Source organism: Chlorocebus sabaeus, chromosome 9 (genome assembly GCF_047675955.1).
Source record: "Chlorocebus sabaeus isolate Y175 chromosome 9, mChlSab1.0.hap1, whole genome shotgun sequence".
Lineage (NCBI taxonomy): Eukaryota > Metazoa > Chordata > Mammalia > Primates > Cercopithecidae > Chlorocebus > Chlorocebus sabaeus.
Window position 1 is genome coordinate 75,075,650 of NC_132912.1, and position 13,009 is coordinate 75,088,658.

The following is a 13,009-nucleotide window of genomic DNA, read 5'->3' on the forward strand; positions in this document are numbered from 1 at the left end:
TACTACAATGCTGAAATTATAACAGCTCTTGATGCCTCTGGCTGGATGGAACTTTGGCCCTTACAAAGTTCCTCTTTCCAAGATAATTTAGGAAGTCCTCCAGGAGTGTCTTAGCCCTGTCCATGAAAAATGTTATGGTTCCCCTGCTCTTTTGGAGTTAGCCAAACTAGAACTATGTGGCCACTGGCTACCATAGCTCCATAGAGGTGCCAGCTGCAACAAAGGGCCATTGCTTCAGCGGCTCTCTGCTGTTAATCCTCCATCACAGACACACTTTAATCCTGATTAAGTTGAAGTTATCCCATCATCATTGATATTAGCATCAGCCAGGCAGTGATATGGCAGCCTTTGGTCCTAGTGCCATTACTAGTGCCAAGGTAATTCACTGAATCAGACCAAGGTGTTTCCACTGGTACAGATCTCCAAGGCCCAGATCTCTGCTTATTCATCCTGGATACTAATATTCTTATGAAATGCAAAAAAGAATTTTCCCTTCACATCTTCTTTTTCTCCTTGAAGAAGGGTACAGCAGTGGGTTCAGTGAAAGGTAAACATTTTCATGTTTACCTATACAGTCTTTCCTTTTTCTCTCCATAGTGTGCCACTATCTTTCTGGAAACATCACATCTCACAACATGAAAAATGAAATATTCCATAATTCCATAAGCTACATGGATTCACACTGTTGTGTATATTCCCTGTCCACTTCTTTTTCTGTACTCTAAGATTTTTATAAATATTGAATGATACCATGAATATGAAAGTGCTTGAAATCTATTGTGTCACAAAATCATAAATATTTTTATGAGAAATTTCTGTCAAAACTGTATCCTGTGTGTTCATACCCAATAATTCAATTTTATTTTCCAATATTAGATTAAAATTTGTCTCCTCTCTACTTTGTTGGGAGACTGTTGATCAAACTTCCCTCTGAAAAGTCTATGGTAATTCCAAGACAGGGAAGTGTCTGGGGAGTAGGAGCTTCCACATTCCTAGAAGCTAAAGAGAATATTTACATTTAGATCTTACTGTTTTCTTCCATATCTCTCCATTTGTTTCTGTATCTATGAATTTATTGCTAATAAAGTAAGTCATAATAGTTTTCTCATAATTTATCTCTGTGAACCAAGGATAGGAAACTCCTAATTTACAACCATCACACATGCAGATACCAATAAAAAAATCTGAAAAAAGACAAAAAAAGAGAAAATACAAAATCTAATAATACAAATATGTTCAATATCACTGGCAATAAACAAAATCCTTACTATGAAATGAGCAAAACAAAATATGATAATATTTGATGATGTCAAGTATGAATGAGGCTATTATCTACTATTTGTTAATGGAAGTTTATTCAATTTTTTCATGAAGCAATTTGGAAATATGTGCCAAAGGCCTCTAAATTGTTCATTTTTGAACTGATACTTGCAGTTGAATAACTCACTTCTAGGGAAAAAAAATCCAAAACCCAGTCACAATATTTATGCTAGTATGGTATTTGCATAGTAAAACATTTGGAACCCAAATGAAATATTCAACAGAGGAATGGTTAAACAATTATGCTCAATCCATGTTATGAAATATTGATCAAACATTAGATTTATTTTTACAAAGCATTTCAACGAGCTAGAAAAATTATCTGGAATACATGGTGAGAGAGTATAAAAATATAGCTTCTACATTCATATAAAATTTCACTTATCCATATTCCAGTCATTATTGAACACCATGATATATGTAACTTTGAGTACATTGCAAGTGTTGACCAACTTACGTCTCTAAATGATACTATTAAGTAATACAATCACGCATCACTTAACAATGGGGATATATGCATTTCTGAGAAACGCATCCTTAGGCGATTTCATTATTGTGTGAACATCTTAGCGTGTTCTTACCTAGATGGTATAGCTTACTACATAGCTATGCTATACATTATAGCCTCCAGGCTACAAACCTGTACAGCATGGTACTGTATTGAGCACTGTGGGCAATCATAACACAATGGTAAATACTTGTTTATCCAAACACATATAAACATAGAAAAGATAATGTAAGATGCTATGACATTACAACAGCTATAGTGTCACTAGGCAATAAGAAACTTTCCCCATGCCTATGTCCTGAATGGTACTACCTAGGTTTTCCTCTAGGATTTTTATGGTATTAGGTCTAACATTTAAGTCTCTAATCCATCTTGAATTAATTTTCGTATAAGGAGTAAGGAAAGGATCTAGTTTCAGCTTTCTACTTATGGCTAGCCAGTTTTCCCAGCACCATTTATTAAATAGGGAATCCTTTCCCCATTTCTTGTTTCTCTCAGGTTTGTCAAAGATCAGATGGCTGTAGATGTGTGGTATTATTTCTGAGGACTCTGTTCTGTTCCATTGGTCTATATCTCTGTTTTGGTACCAGTACCATGCTGTTTTGGTTACTGTAGCCTTGTAGTATAGTTTGAAGTCAGGTAGCGTGATGCCTCCAGCTTTGTTCTTTTGACTTAGGATTGTCTTGGAGATGCGGGCTCTTTTTTGGTTCCATATGAACTTTAAAGCAGTTTTTTCCAATTCTGTGAAGAAGCTCATTGGTAGCTTGATGGGGATGGCATTGAATCTATAAATTACCTTGGGCAGTATGGCCATTTTCACGATATTGATTCTTCCTATCCATGAGTATGGTATGTTCTTCCATTTGTTTGTGTCCTCTTTTATTTCACTGAGCAGTGGTTTGTAGTTCTCATGTCTAAAACACCAAAAGCAACGGCAGCAAAAGCCAAAATTGACAAATGGGATCTCATCAAACTAAAGAGCTTCTGCACAGCAAAAGAAACTACCATCAGAGTGAACAGGCAACCTACAGAATGGGAGAAAATTTTTGCAATCTACTCATCTGACAAAGGGCTAATATCCAGAACCTACAAAGAACTCAAACAAATTTACAAGAAAAAAACAAACAACCCCATCCAAAAGTGGGCAAAGGATATGAACAGACATTTCTCAAAAGAAGACATTCATACAGCCAACAGACACATGAAAAAATGCTCATCATCACTGGCCATCAGAGAAATGCAAATCAAAACCACAATGAGATACCATCTCACACCAGTTAGAATGGCGATCATTCAAAAGTCAGGAAACAACAGGTGCTGGAGAGGATGTGGAGAAATAGGAACACTTTTACACTGTTGGTGGGATTGTAAACTAGTTCAACCATTATGGAAAACAGTATGGCGATTCCTCAAGGATCTAGAACTAGATGTACCATATGACCCAGCCATCCCATTACTGGGTATATACCCAAAGGATTATAAATTATGCTGCTATAAGGACACATGCACACGTATGTTTATTGCAGCACTATTCACAATAGCAAAGACTTGGAATCAACCCAAATGTCCATCAGTGACAGATTGGATTAAGAAAATGTGGCACATATACACAATGGAATACTATGCAGCCATAAAAAAGGATGAGTTTGTGTCCTTTGTAGGGACATGGATGCAGCTGGAAACCATCATTCTTAGCAAACTATCACAAGAACAGAAAACCAAACACCGCATGTTCTCACTTGTAGGTGGGAACTGAACAATGAGATCACTTGGACTCGGGAAGGGGAACATCACACACCGGGGCCTATCATGGGGAGGGGGGAGGGGGGAGGGATTGCATTGGGAGTTATACCTGATGTAAATGACGAGTTGATGGGTGCAGCACACCAACATGGCACAAGTATACATATGTAGCAAACCTGCACGTTGTGCATATGTACCCTACAACTTGAAGTTTAATAATAATAAATAAATTAAAAAAAAAAAAAAGAAACTTTCAGCTCCATTATCATCTTATGGAACAACCTCATATATGCAGTCTGTCCTTGACTAAAACATTGATACAAGGTACATGACTGTGTTATCAAAACCATTTAATTTAGTTTCAGAAAGACTGGCAATCTCATTTCAGAAAGTTTCATCATAGTTGCCAATCTAACCATTGGCAAACCAGTGCAGTATTCACACTGAGAAAGTTTCAATATTAAGTTGCCCTTATCTGGTCATGGTTGGTGTGATGGTGAAATGTCAACTTGATTGGATTGAGGGATGCAATAGAGAACCCTGACTAAAGCCAATTTTGATACAGGAGTAGTTCTAGAGGAGTAGAGTATTAAGGATGGAGTTCTCTTTGTGCTTTTAGGGTTTCTGGAGTTCGCTGCTTAATATGATTAAACTAAAAAATGCTAAGGACTCTATTTCTATTAGCATGGAGAATACTGATAATCCTTGGCATGAACTGTTTAGAGAGTTATGCAAAATAAATGCATTTGACACTCCTGATTCACTGCTTGTGAGAGGCAAGGAGTTTAGTGACTCTATACGTAATAACTTTGACTGTATGTGGAGAACCAAGGAATATAATGAAGTTGGTTGGTTGCTTCTAAGTTAACTGGAAAAAGGATGAAAGAAAATAATGAACTCAGGGATTCTAATTCCCAGCTTCAGAAGCAGACACTGAGCTTCAAATCTGCTAAGGTTGCTGAGTAAGAGTCTTATCTCCTGTAGAGAAAAAGGTAAAATTGTGGAAAATCAGAGACAAGCTCTTATCATGTGAGCAGTTGACCTTCAATGAAAGGTGCATGCACAGCCTCACCAGGTATCTACTGTTAAAGTGAGGGCATTGATTAGAAAGAAATGGGACCTTGCTACTTGGAATGGGGATGTGTGGGAGGACCTTGATGAAGCTGGGGATACTGAGTTGTGAACTCTGATGAACCTTTTTTTGCCAAAAGAAGCAGCTTTCCCACCCCCAGTAGTGGCAACATCCCCTCCCTGACCCATGCTGCTATCAGCCTTTCTACTTTTTTCCGAGGAGATGAGCTCTGTGCTTCCTAAGGCAACAATGATATCCTCCCCTGAGGCAGCTGCCAGGCAGGACAATGTTGATTTTCTTCAGGAGCCACCTCCAACATTCCTATTTGCTTCTAGACTTATAGCTAGACTAAAGTCCTGGCAGGTCCCTAGAGGTGAGGTTCAGAGTGTGGCCCACACTTGAAAAGATGTGCATGAGTTTTCTAATTTATACAAGCAGAAATCTGGAGAACAGACATAGGAATGGCTATTAAGGGTACAGGATAATGGTGGAAGGAACAGAGATGGATCAGGCTGAATTTATTGATTTGGGCCCAGTATGTAGGGATTCGGCATTTAATGTTGCAGCTTGGGGATTTAAAAGTGGTTCTAATAATTTATTTGCTTGTTAGCTGAAAGATGAATTAAAAGATGGCCCACTGTGAGCGAGATGGAAATACCTGATCTCCCTTGGTTTAATGTAGAGGATGGGAGTCAAAAGCTTAGGGAGATTGGGATGGTGGAGTGGATTAGTCACTTTAGACCTCCTCATCCCAGCTGGGAGGGTCCAGAAGATATACCCTTGACCAATGCTTTGTGAAATAGATTTGTGAGCACAGCACCTGCATCTTTGAAAGAGCCCTGTAATTGTTCTTCTCTGTATGTCAGATCTAACAGTGGGAACAGCAGTCACTCAACTAGAAAATTTAAATACAATGGGAATAATTAGATCCCAAGGTCGCAGGGGCCAAATGGCAGCACTCAATCATCAAAGGCAAGGTGAGCATAGCTACTGTAATGGAAAGCAGAAGCAAAGCAGCAAGTGGAACAGTTTCACTCCTATAGAGCTCTGGCATTGGCTAATTAATCATAGTGTGACTAGAAGTGAAATTGATAGGAAACCTACTGCACTCCTACTTAATTTATATAAGCAGAAAACTTCCAGGTCGAGTGGACAAAAGACTAATTTGAATCATAAAAACAGAGAACCACATTCCCTCAATCAGTTTCCAGACTTGAGCCAGTTTACAGACCCATGACCCCTTGAATGAAGGGGAGGTTAGGTCCCCTTGAGGAAGGACCCCAATACACTACTGACAATTTGTGCTGTTAATCTTTCTCCCATCCTTCCCCAAGGAGACCTCAGCCTTTTACAAGGGTAACTGTGCATTGGGTAAAGGGAAATTATCAGACATTTCAGGAACTACTAGACACTGACTCTAAGCTGACATTGATTCCAGGGCACCCCAAACATCACTGTTGTCCTCCAGTTAAAGTAGAGGCTTATGGAGGTCGGGTAATTACTGGATTTTTAGCTCAGGTCCAACTTATGGTGGGTCCAGTGGGTCACTGGACTCATCCTGTGGTCATTTCCCCAGTGCCAGAATGTATAATTGGCATAGACGTACTTAGCATCAAGCACAACCCCCACATTGGCTCCCTGACTAGTAAGTGAGGGCCATTATGGTGGAAAGGTCAAATGCAAATCATTACAGCTAGTCTACCCAGAAAAATAGTCAATCAAAAACAATATCACATCCCTGGAAAGATTGTGGAGATTAGTGCCACCATCAAGGACTTGAAAGACGCAAGGGTGGTGATTCATCTCACATCTCCATTCAACCCTCGGATTTGGCCTGTGCAGAAGACAGATGGATCTTGGTTAATTATAAGCTTAACCAAGTGGTGACTTCAATTGCAGTTGCTGTACCAGATGTGGTTTCATTGCTTAAGCAAATGAACATATCTCCTGGTATCTGGTGTGCAGCCATTGATTTGGCAAATGCCTTTTTCTCCATTCCTGTCCATAAGGCCCACCAGAAGCAATTTGCCTTCAACTGGCAAGGCCAGAAATATACCTTTACTCTCCTACCTCAGGGGTATATTAACTCTCCTGCTTTGTGTCATAATCTTCTTCGAAGAGACCTTGATTGCTTTTTTGCTTCCACAAGATATCACACTGGTCTATAACATTGATGATATTATGCTGATTGGAACCAGTGAACAAGAAGTGGCAGACACACTGGACTTATTGCTGAGACATTTGTGTGCAAGAGGATGGGAAATAAATCTGACTAAAATTCAAGGACCCTTTACCTCAGTAAAATTTCTAGGGGTCCAATGTTGTGGGTCCTGTTGATGTGGTTCCTTCTAAGGTGAAGGATAAGTTGCTGCATTTGGCCCCTCCTACAACCAAGAAAGAGGCACAACTCCTAGTGGGCCTACTTGGATTTTGGATGCAATACATTCCTGATGTGGGTGTGTTACTCAGGCCCATTTATTGATTGACCTGAAAGGCTGCCAGTTTTGGGTGGTGTCCAGAACAGGAGAAGACTCTGCAATGGGTTCAGGCTGCTGTGCAAGCTGCTCTGCCACTTGGGCCAAATGACCCAGCAGATCTAATGATGCTTGAGGTGTCAGTGGCAGATAGGGATGCTGTTTGGAGCCTTTGGGAGGCCCCCAAAGTGAATCACAGAAGGGGCCTCTAGGATTTTGGAGTAAAGCTCTGCCATCTTCTTCAGATAACTACTCTCTTTTTGAGAGACAGCCCTTGATCTGTTACTGGGCTTTGGTGGAAACTGAATGTTTGACTATGGGTCATCAAGTCAACATGTGACCTAAACTGCTTTTCATAAACTGGATGCTTTATGACCCATCTAGTCATAAAGTGGGTCATGCACTGCAGCATTCCATCATCAAATGGAAGTGGTATATATGTGATTGAGCTTGAGCACATCCTGAAGGCACAACTAAGTTTCATGAGAAGTGGCTCAAATGCCCATGGTCTCCACTCCTGCCACCCTTCCTTCTCTCCCCAGCCTGCACCAATGGCCTAATGGGTAGTTCCCTATGATCAGTTGACAGAGGATGAGAAGACTAGGGCCTGGTTCACAGTTGATTCTCCACAATATGCAGGCACCACCCAAAAGTGGACAGCTGCAGCACTACAGCCCCTTTCTAGGACTTCCTTGAAGGACAGCAGTGAAGAGAAATCTTCCCCGTGGGCAGAACTTTGAGCATTGCACATGGTTTTGCACTTTGCATGGAGGAAGAAATGACCAGATACGAGATTTTATGCTGATTCATGGATTGTAGCCAAAGATTTGGCTGGATGGTTGGGGACTTGGAAGAAGTGTGATTGGAAAATTGGTAACAAAGAAATCTGGAGAAGAGGTATGTGGATGGACCTCGCTGAATGGTCAAAAACTGTGAAGATATTTGTATCCCATGTGAGTGCTCACCAAAGGGGGAACTCAGCAGATAAGGATTTTAATAATTAAGTGGATATGATGACTTGTTTTGTGGACACCACTCAGCCTCTTTCCCCAGCCACCTCTGTCATCGCCCAATGGGCCCATGAACAAAGTGGCCATGGTGGCAGGGATGGAGGTTATGCATGGGCTCAGCAACGTGGACTTCCACTCACCAAAGCTGACCTGGCTACAGCCACTGCTGAGCGCCCAATTTGCCAACAGCAGAGACCAACACTGAACCTTCAATATGGCACCATTCCTAGGGGTAACCAGCCAGCTACTCATTGGCAGGTTGATTATATTGGACCTCTTCCATCATGGAAAGTGCAGAGATTTGTCCTCACTGGAATAGACACTTACTCTGGATATGAGTTTGCCTATCCTACACACAATGCTTCTGCCAAGACTACTATCCATGGACTCACAGAATGCCTTTTCTACCACCATGGTATTCCACACAGCATTGCTTCTGACCAAGGCACTTACTTTATAGCTAAAGAAATGTGGCAGTAGGCTCATGCTCATGGAATTCACTGGTCTTACCATGTTCCACATTATCTTGAAGCAGCTGGATTGATAGAATGGTGGTATGACCTTTTGAAGTCACAATTACAATGCCAACTAGGTGACAATACTTTGCAGAGCTGGGGCAAAGTTCTCTGGAAGGCCATGTATGCTCTGAATTAGCATCCAATGTATGATACTGCTTCTCCCATAGCCAGGATTCATGGGTCCAGGAATCAAGGGGTGGAAGTGGAAGTGACACCCCTCACCATCACCCCTAGTGATTCACTAACAAAATTGTTGCTTCCTGTTCCCACGACATTACGTTCTGCTGGCCTAGAGGTCTTAGTTCCAGAGGGAGGAACATTCCTACCAGGAGACACAACAATTCCATTAAATTGGAAGTTGAGATTGCCACCTGGACACTTTGGGCTCTTCCTACCTTTAAGTCAACAGGCTAAGAAGGGAGTTACATTATTGGCTGGGGTGACTGACCCGGACTATCAAGATGAAATCTGTCTACTACTCCATAATGGAAGTAAGAAAGAGTATGCGTGGAATATAGGAGATCCCTTTTGGTGTGTCTTAGTAACACCTTGCCCTGTGATTAAGGTCAATAAGAAACTACAACATCCCAATCCAGGCAGGACTACAAATGGCCCAGACAGATCCTTCAGGAATGAAGGTTTGGGTCACTCCACCAGGAAAAAAACCCCACAAACCGCTGAGGTGCTTGCTGAAGGCAAAAGGAATACAGAATGGGTCGTAGAAGAAGGTAGTCATCAATGCCAGCCACAACCAAGTGACTAGTTGAGAAAGGAGGACTGTAATTGTCATGAGTATTTCCTCCTTCTTTTGTTAAAAACATATTTGTTGGCCGGGCGTGGTGGCTCAAGCCTGTAATCCCAGCACTTTGGGAGGCTGAGATGGGCGGATCACGATATCAGGAGATCAAGACCATCCTGGCTAACACGGTGAAACCCCATCTCTACTAAAAAAAATACAAAAAACTAGCCAGGAGAGGTGGCGGGTGCCTATAGTCCCAGCTACTTGGGAGGCTGAGGCAGGAGAATGGCATCAACCTGGGAGGCGGACCTTGCAGTGAGCTGAGATCCGGCCGCTGTACTCCAGCCTGGGGGACAGAGCAAGACTCTGTCTCAAAAACAAAAACAAAACAAACAAACAAACAAAAAAATATTTGTTCATGCATACACTTGTACTAAGAAAATATCTTCATTTTATTTCCTTTTTCCTTTATCATGTGATATAAGATTTATTGACTTCATGTTAGCATTTAAGTGTTTTTAACTTTATGTAATAACATTTGGATTGGGGATTGGTGCCTTTCCAGCTGTATGAAGGATAGTTGTATTATGTTAGGCATAATTATGACCTTATAATTGTCTTATTTGAAGATTATGTATGATCTCAGGAGGTGTGTATGTGTTCAAGTTGACAAGGGGTGGACTTTTGATGGTTAATACTGAGTGTCAACTTGATTGGATTGAAGGATGCAGAATATTGATCCTGGGTGTGTCTGTGAGAGTGTTGCAAAGGAGATTACCATTTGAGTCAATGGGATGGGAAAGGTAGACCCACCCTTAATTTGGATGGGCACGATCTCATCAGCCACCACTGTGACTGGGATAAAAGCAGGCAGAAGAATGTGAAGAGCTCAGACTGGCTTAGCCTCCCAGCCTACACCTTTCTCCCAGGCTGGATGCTTCCTGCCATCGAACATAGACTCCAAATTCTTCAGCTTTGAGACTCGGACTAGCTTCCTTGCTACTCAGCTTGCAGACGTCCTATTGTGGAACTTCGTGATAGTGTGAGTTAATACTTCTTAATAATTTCCCCTTTATATATATATATATATATATATATATATATATATATCCTATTAGTATGTCCTTCTAGAGAACTCTGACTAAGACAGTTGGCATGAGGACCTGCAGTATAAATTCATATATTAGGCCCATTATTCCTTTTTTGTCTCATATTGCAGTACCCTGATCAAGTACCCTATTATGAGTCATAAAAGCCATATCTTTCTCTACCCAAAGATATGACAGAAGATAAGGCATCTTAGGCAAGCATAGTGGTGGTGAAATAGCTATAAGTAAGTTTTTTTGCATATACTTTGTAGCTATATTAGTTACAACAAAGTTCTTAGACATTCTAATAACTCTACTATTTAACATAAGTCCAAGGGATTCCTCATGATGTTTCCTACTCCTGGTGAAGGACAGAAGAATAATTTTCTCACAAATAAACCTATAAAAATAAGATAATGACCTAAACCAAAGAAATATATATACATTCTTGGGTGTGTAAGTATATATAAAAGTGCACACACCTACACCTATATATATACACACACACATATATGTATATATAGTAATATACTGTATATATTACTATATATACATATATGTGTATATATTACTATATATACATATATGTGTATATATACTAATATACTGTATATATAGTAATATACTGTATATATTACTATATATACACATATATGTATATAGTAATATACTGTATATATTACTATATATGTACATATTTGTATACATATATACACAAATATATGTACATATTTGTATATATAGTAATATATACAGTATATTACTATATATACAAATATGTACATATATACAATAATATATACAGTACACATATAGAGTAATATATACAGTATATTACTATATATGCATATATGTGTATATATAGTAATATATACAGTATATTACTATATATGCAAATATGTATATATGTTTACATATATAGATTCGCTGAATATATATGCATACTGACATCAGGGGAAATCAATGAAACATATTTTTTGGATATGGTACCAGTATATACAAATAATAAAACAGTTAGTCCCAAACAAACTGATAGATAGGCTAAATGCCGAAAGTATTTTCTCCTTCACTAAGAAAGGTATACTATTTAATAATTGCTAAATGTATTCCCTTCATAAATTAGACTGCTTATAGCAGACATTCTACTTTCTGTGCTGTACTACTCAGAATAGTATTTAGCAATAAATTACTCTCTGGCAGAAATCACCTGTGGGCTTTACTTGTTTGAACTTTTAATTAAATTGCTAAAAGCAAACAATAACCCCCACCATATCATATGAGATTGTTCATTCCCCGAGACAATGAATCTAGCTTCTGTTTTTAATGGAAATCACCTCTCAACAAATATGTTTTTGACCCCTTTTTTCTCATAAAAATAATAATAAAGAGAATACTTCCAGAAAAAAAAAATTCTGCTGTAAAAGGATAAAAAGAAGAATATTTTCTTCAGAAATATTATAAACTAAAGTTTTCTGTTGCCTAAAACCTTATTTCTAGTTCCAAGTTTTATATCATCACATAATTTGAAGTTTCACATTATTTGTGCTTTCCATTTGAATAACAAGGAAAATTTAATAATTCAAAGAAAGGTCACTGAAAAAGTGATTTGGAATTGAGATCTCAATGCCCAGGCAAAGCACAATTCACTGGGTTAAGCTGCTTTTTGAAAAATGTGGCTGAAAATATCATACAGAATACCAAACATGATCAAAGTATCAGATCTTCTTTAAGTTGACAAATGATATTCTTTTAGGATGGAATTACTTTTCGTCTTCTGACATATCAGCCCTTTATTCTGTCCCATGTTCTCTCAAATATTCATGTCAGGTTTGTCCTCCACTAATGAGAAGGTAAAAATTCTTGTAGTTGAATATCAGGCTGAGAAACAAGTGTAGGTGGATCTATTAACAGCAATGTGGCACACTAAAGGGAGACTACCTTTCTACCTTTTACCCAGGTTAGTACCAAGGGTGGTTTTGACGAAAGTTACATAGCTCTTCCTATTTAAGTTGTTTTTTATTGATAACATTATAGAGGGCTGTCATAACAAACAAACTGAAGCATAATTAACTTTAAATAAATTAAATCCACAGGTTGGAATAAATTGTGCATAGTAACTCTTTCATTCAATGCTGCCTACACCAGGTCTACGCCAGGCATTAGCTTCAGTACTATTCAAGAATACCATCTCTAATAAACACAAAAACACAAGTAAATAACAAAATAATAAATTTAAGGCAAAAATGTATAACAACTGCAGGCATTTTAATTATATAGTTACTATTTAAGATAAATAATTGTCATTATTTATTAAGCAACTAACAACATGATATTCTTTAAAATATAACATATTAACTAGGAAACTGGGAAAACCCGAGTAGGATTATAAGATTTTAATTTACTTTTCTCAATCGATCAAGTAGACCTAGATTTACCAAGTTCCTAAATAACACATGTATCTCCTGTAACCTTGAAAGAGCCAATCCTTCCAGATGGATCTTGAGTGGCTCAATGGGCCTATATTCAAAATGGGGCTA

At 38.9% G+C, this 13,009-nt stretch overlaps 1 pseudogene; it reads left to right on the forward strand.

Moving 5' to 3' along the window:
• Nucleotides 1–4,865: 4,865 nt before the first annotated feature.
• On the forward strand, nucleotides 4,866–9,845 carry LOC140712468 (uncharacterized; annotated as a pseudogene).
• Nucleotides 9,846–13,009: the final 3,164 nt, after the last annotated feature.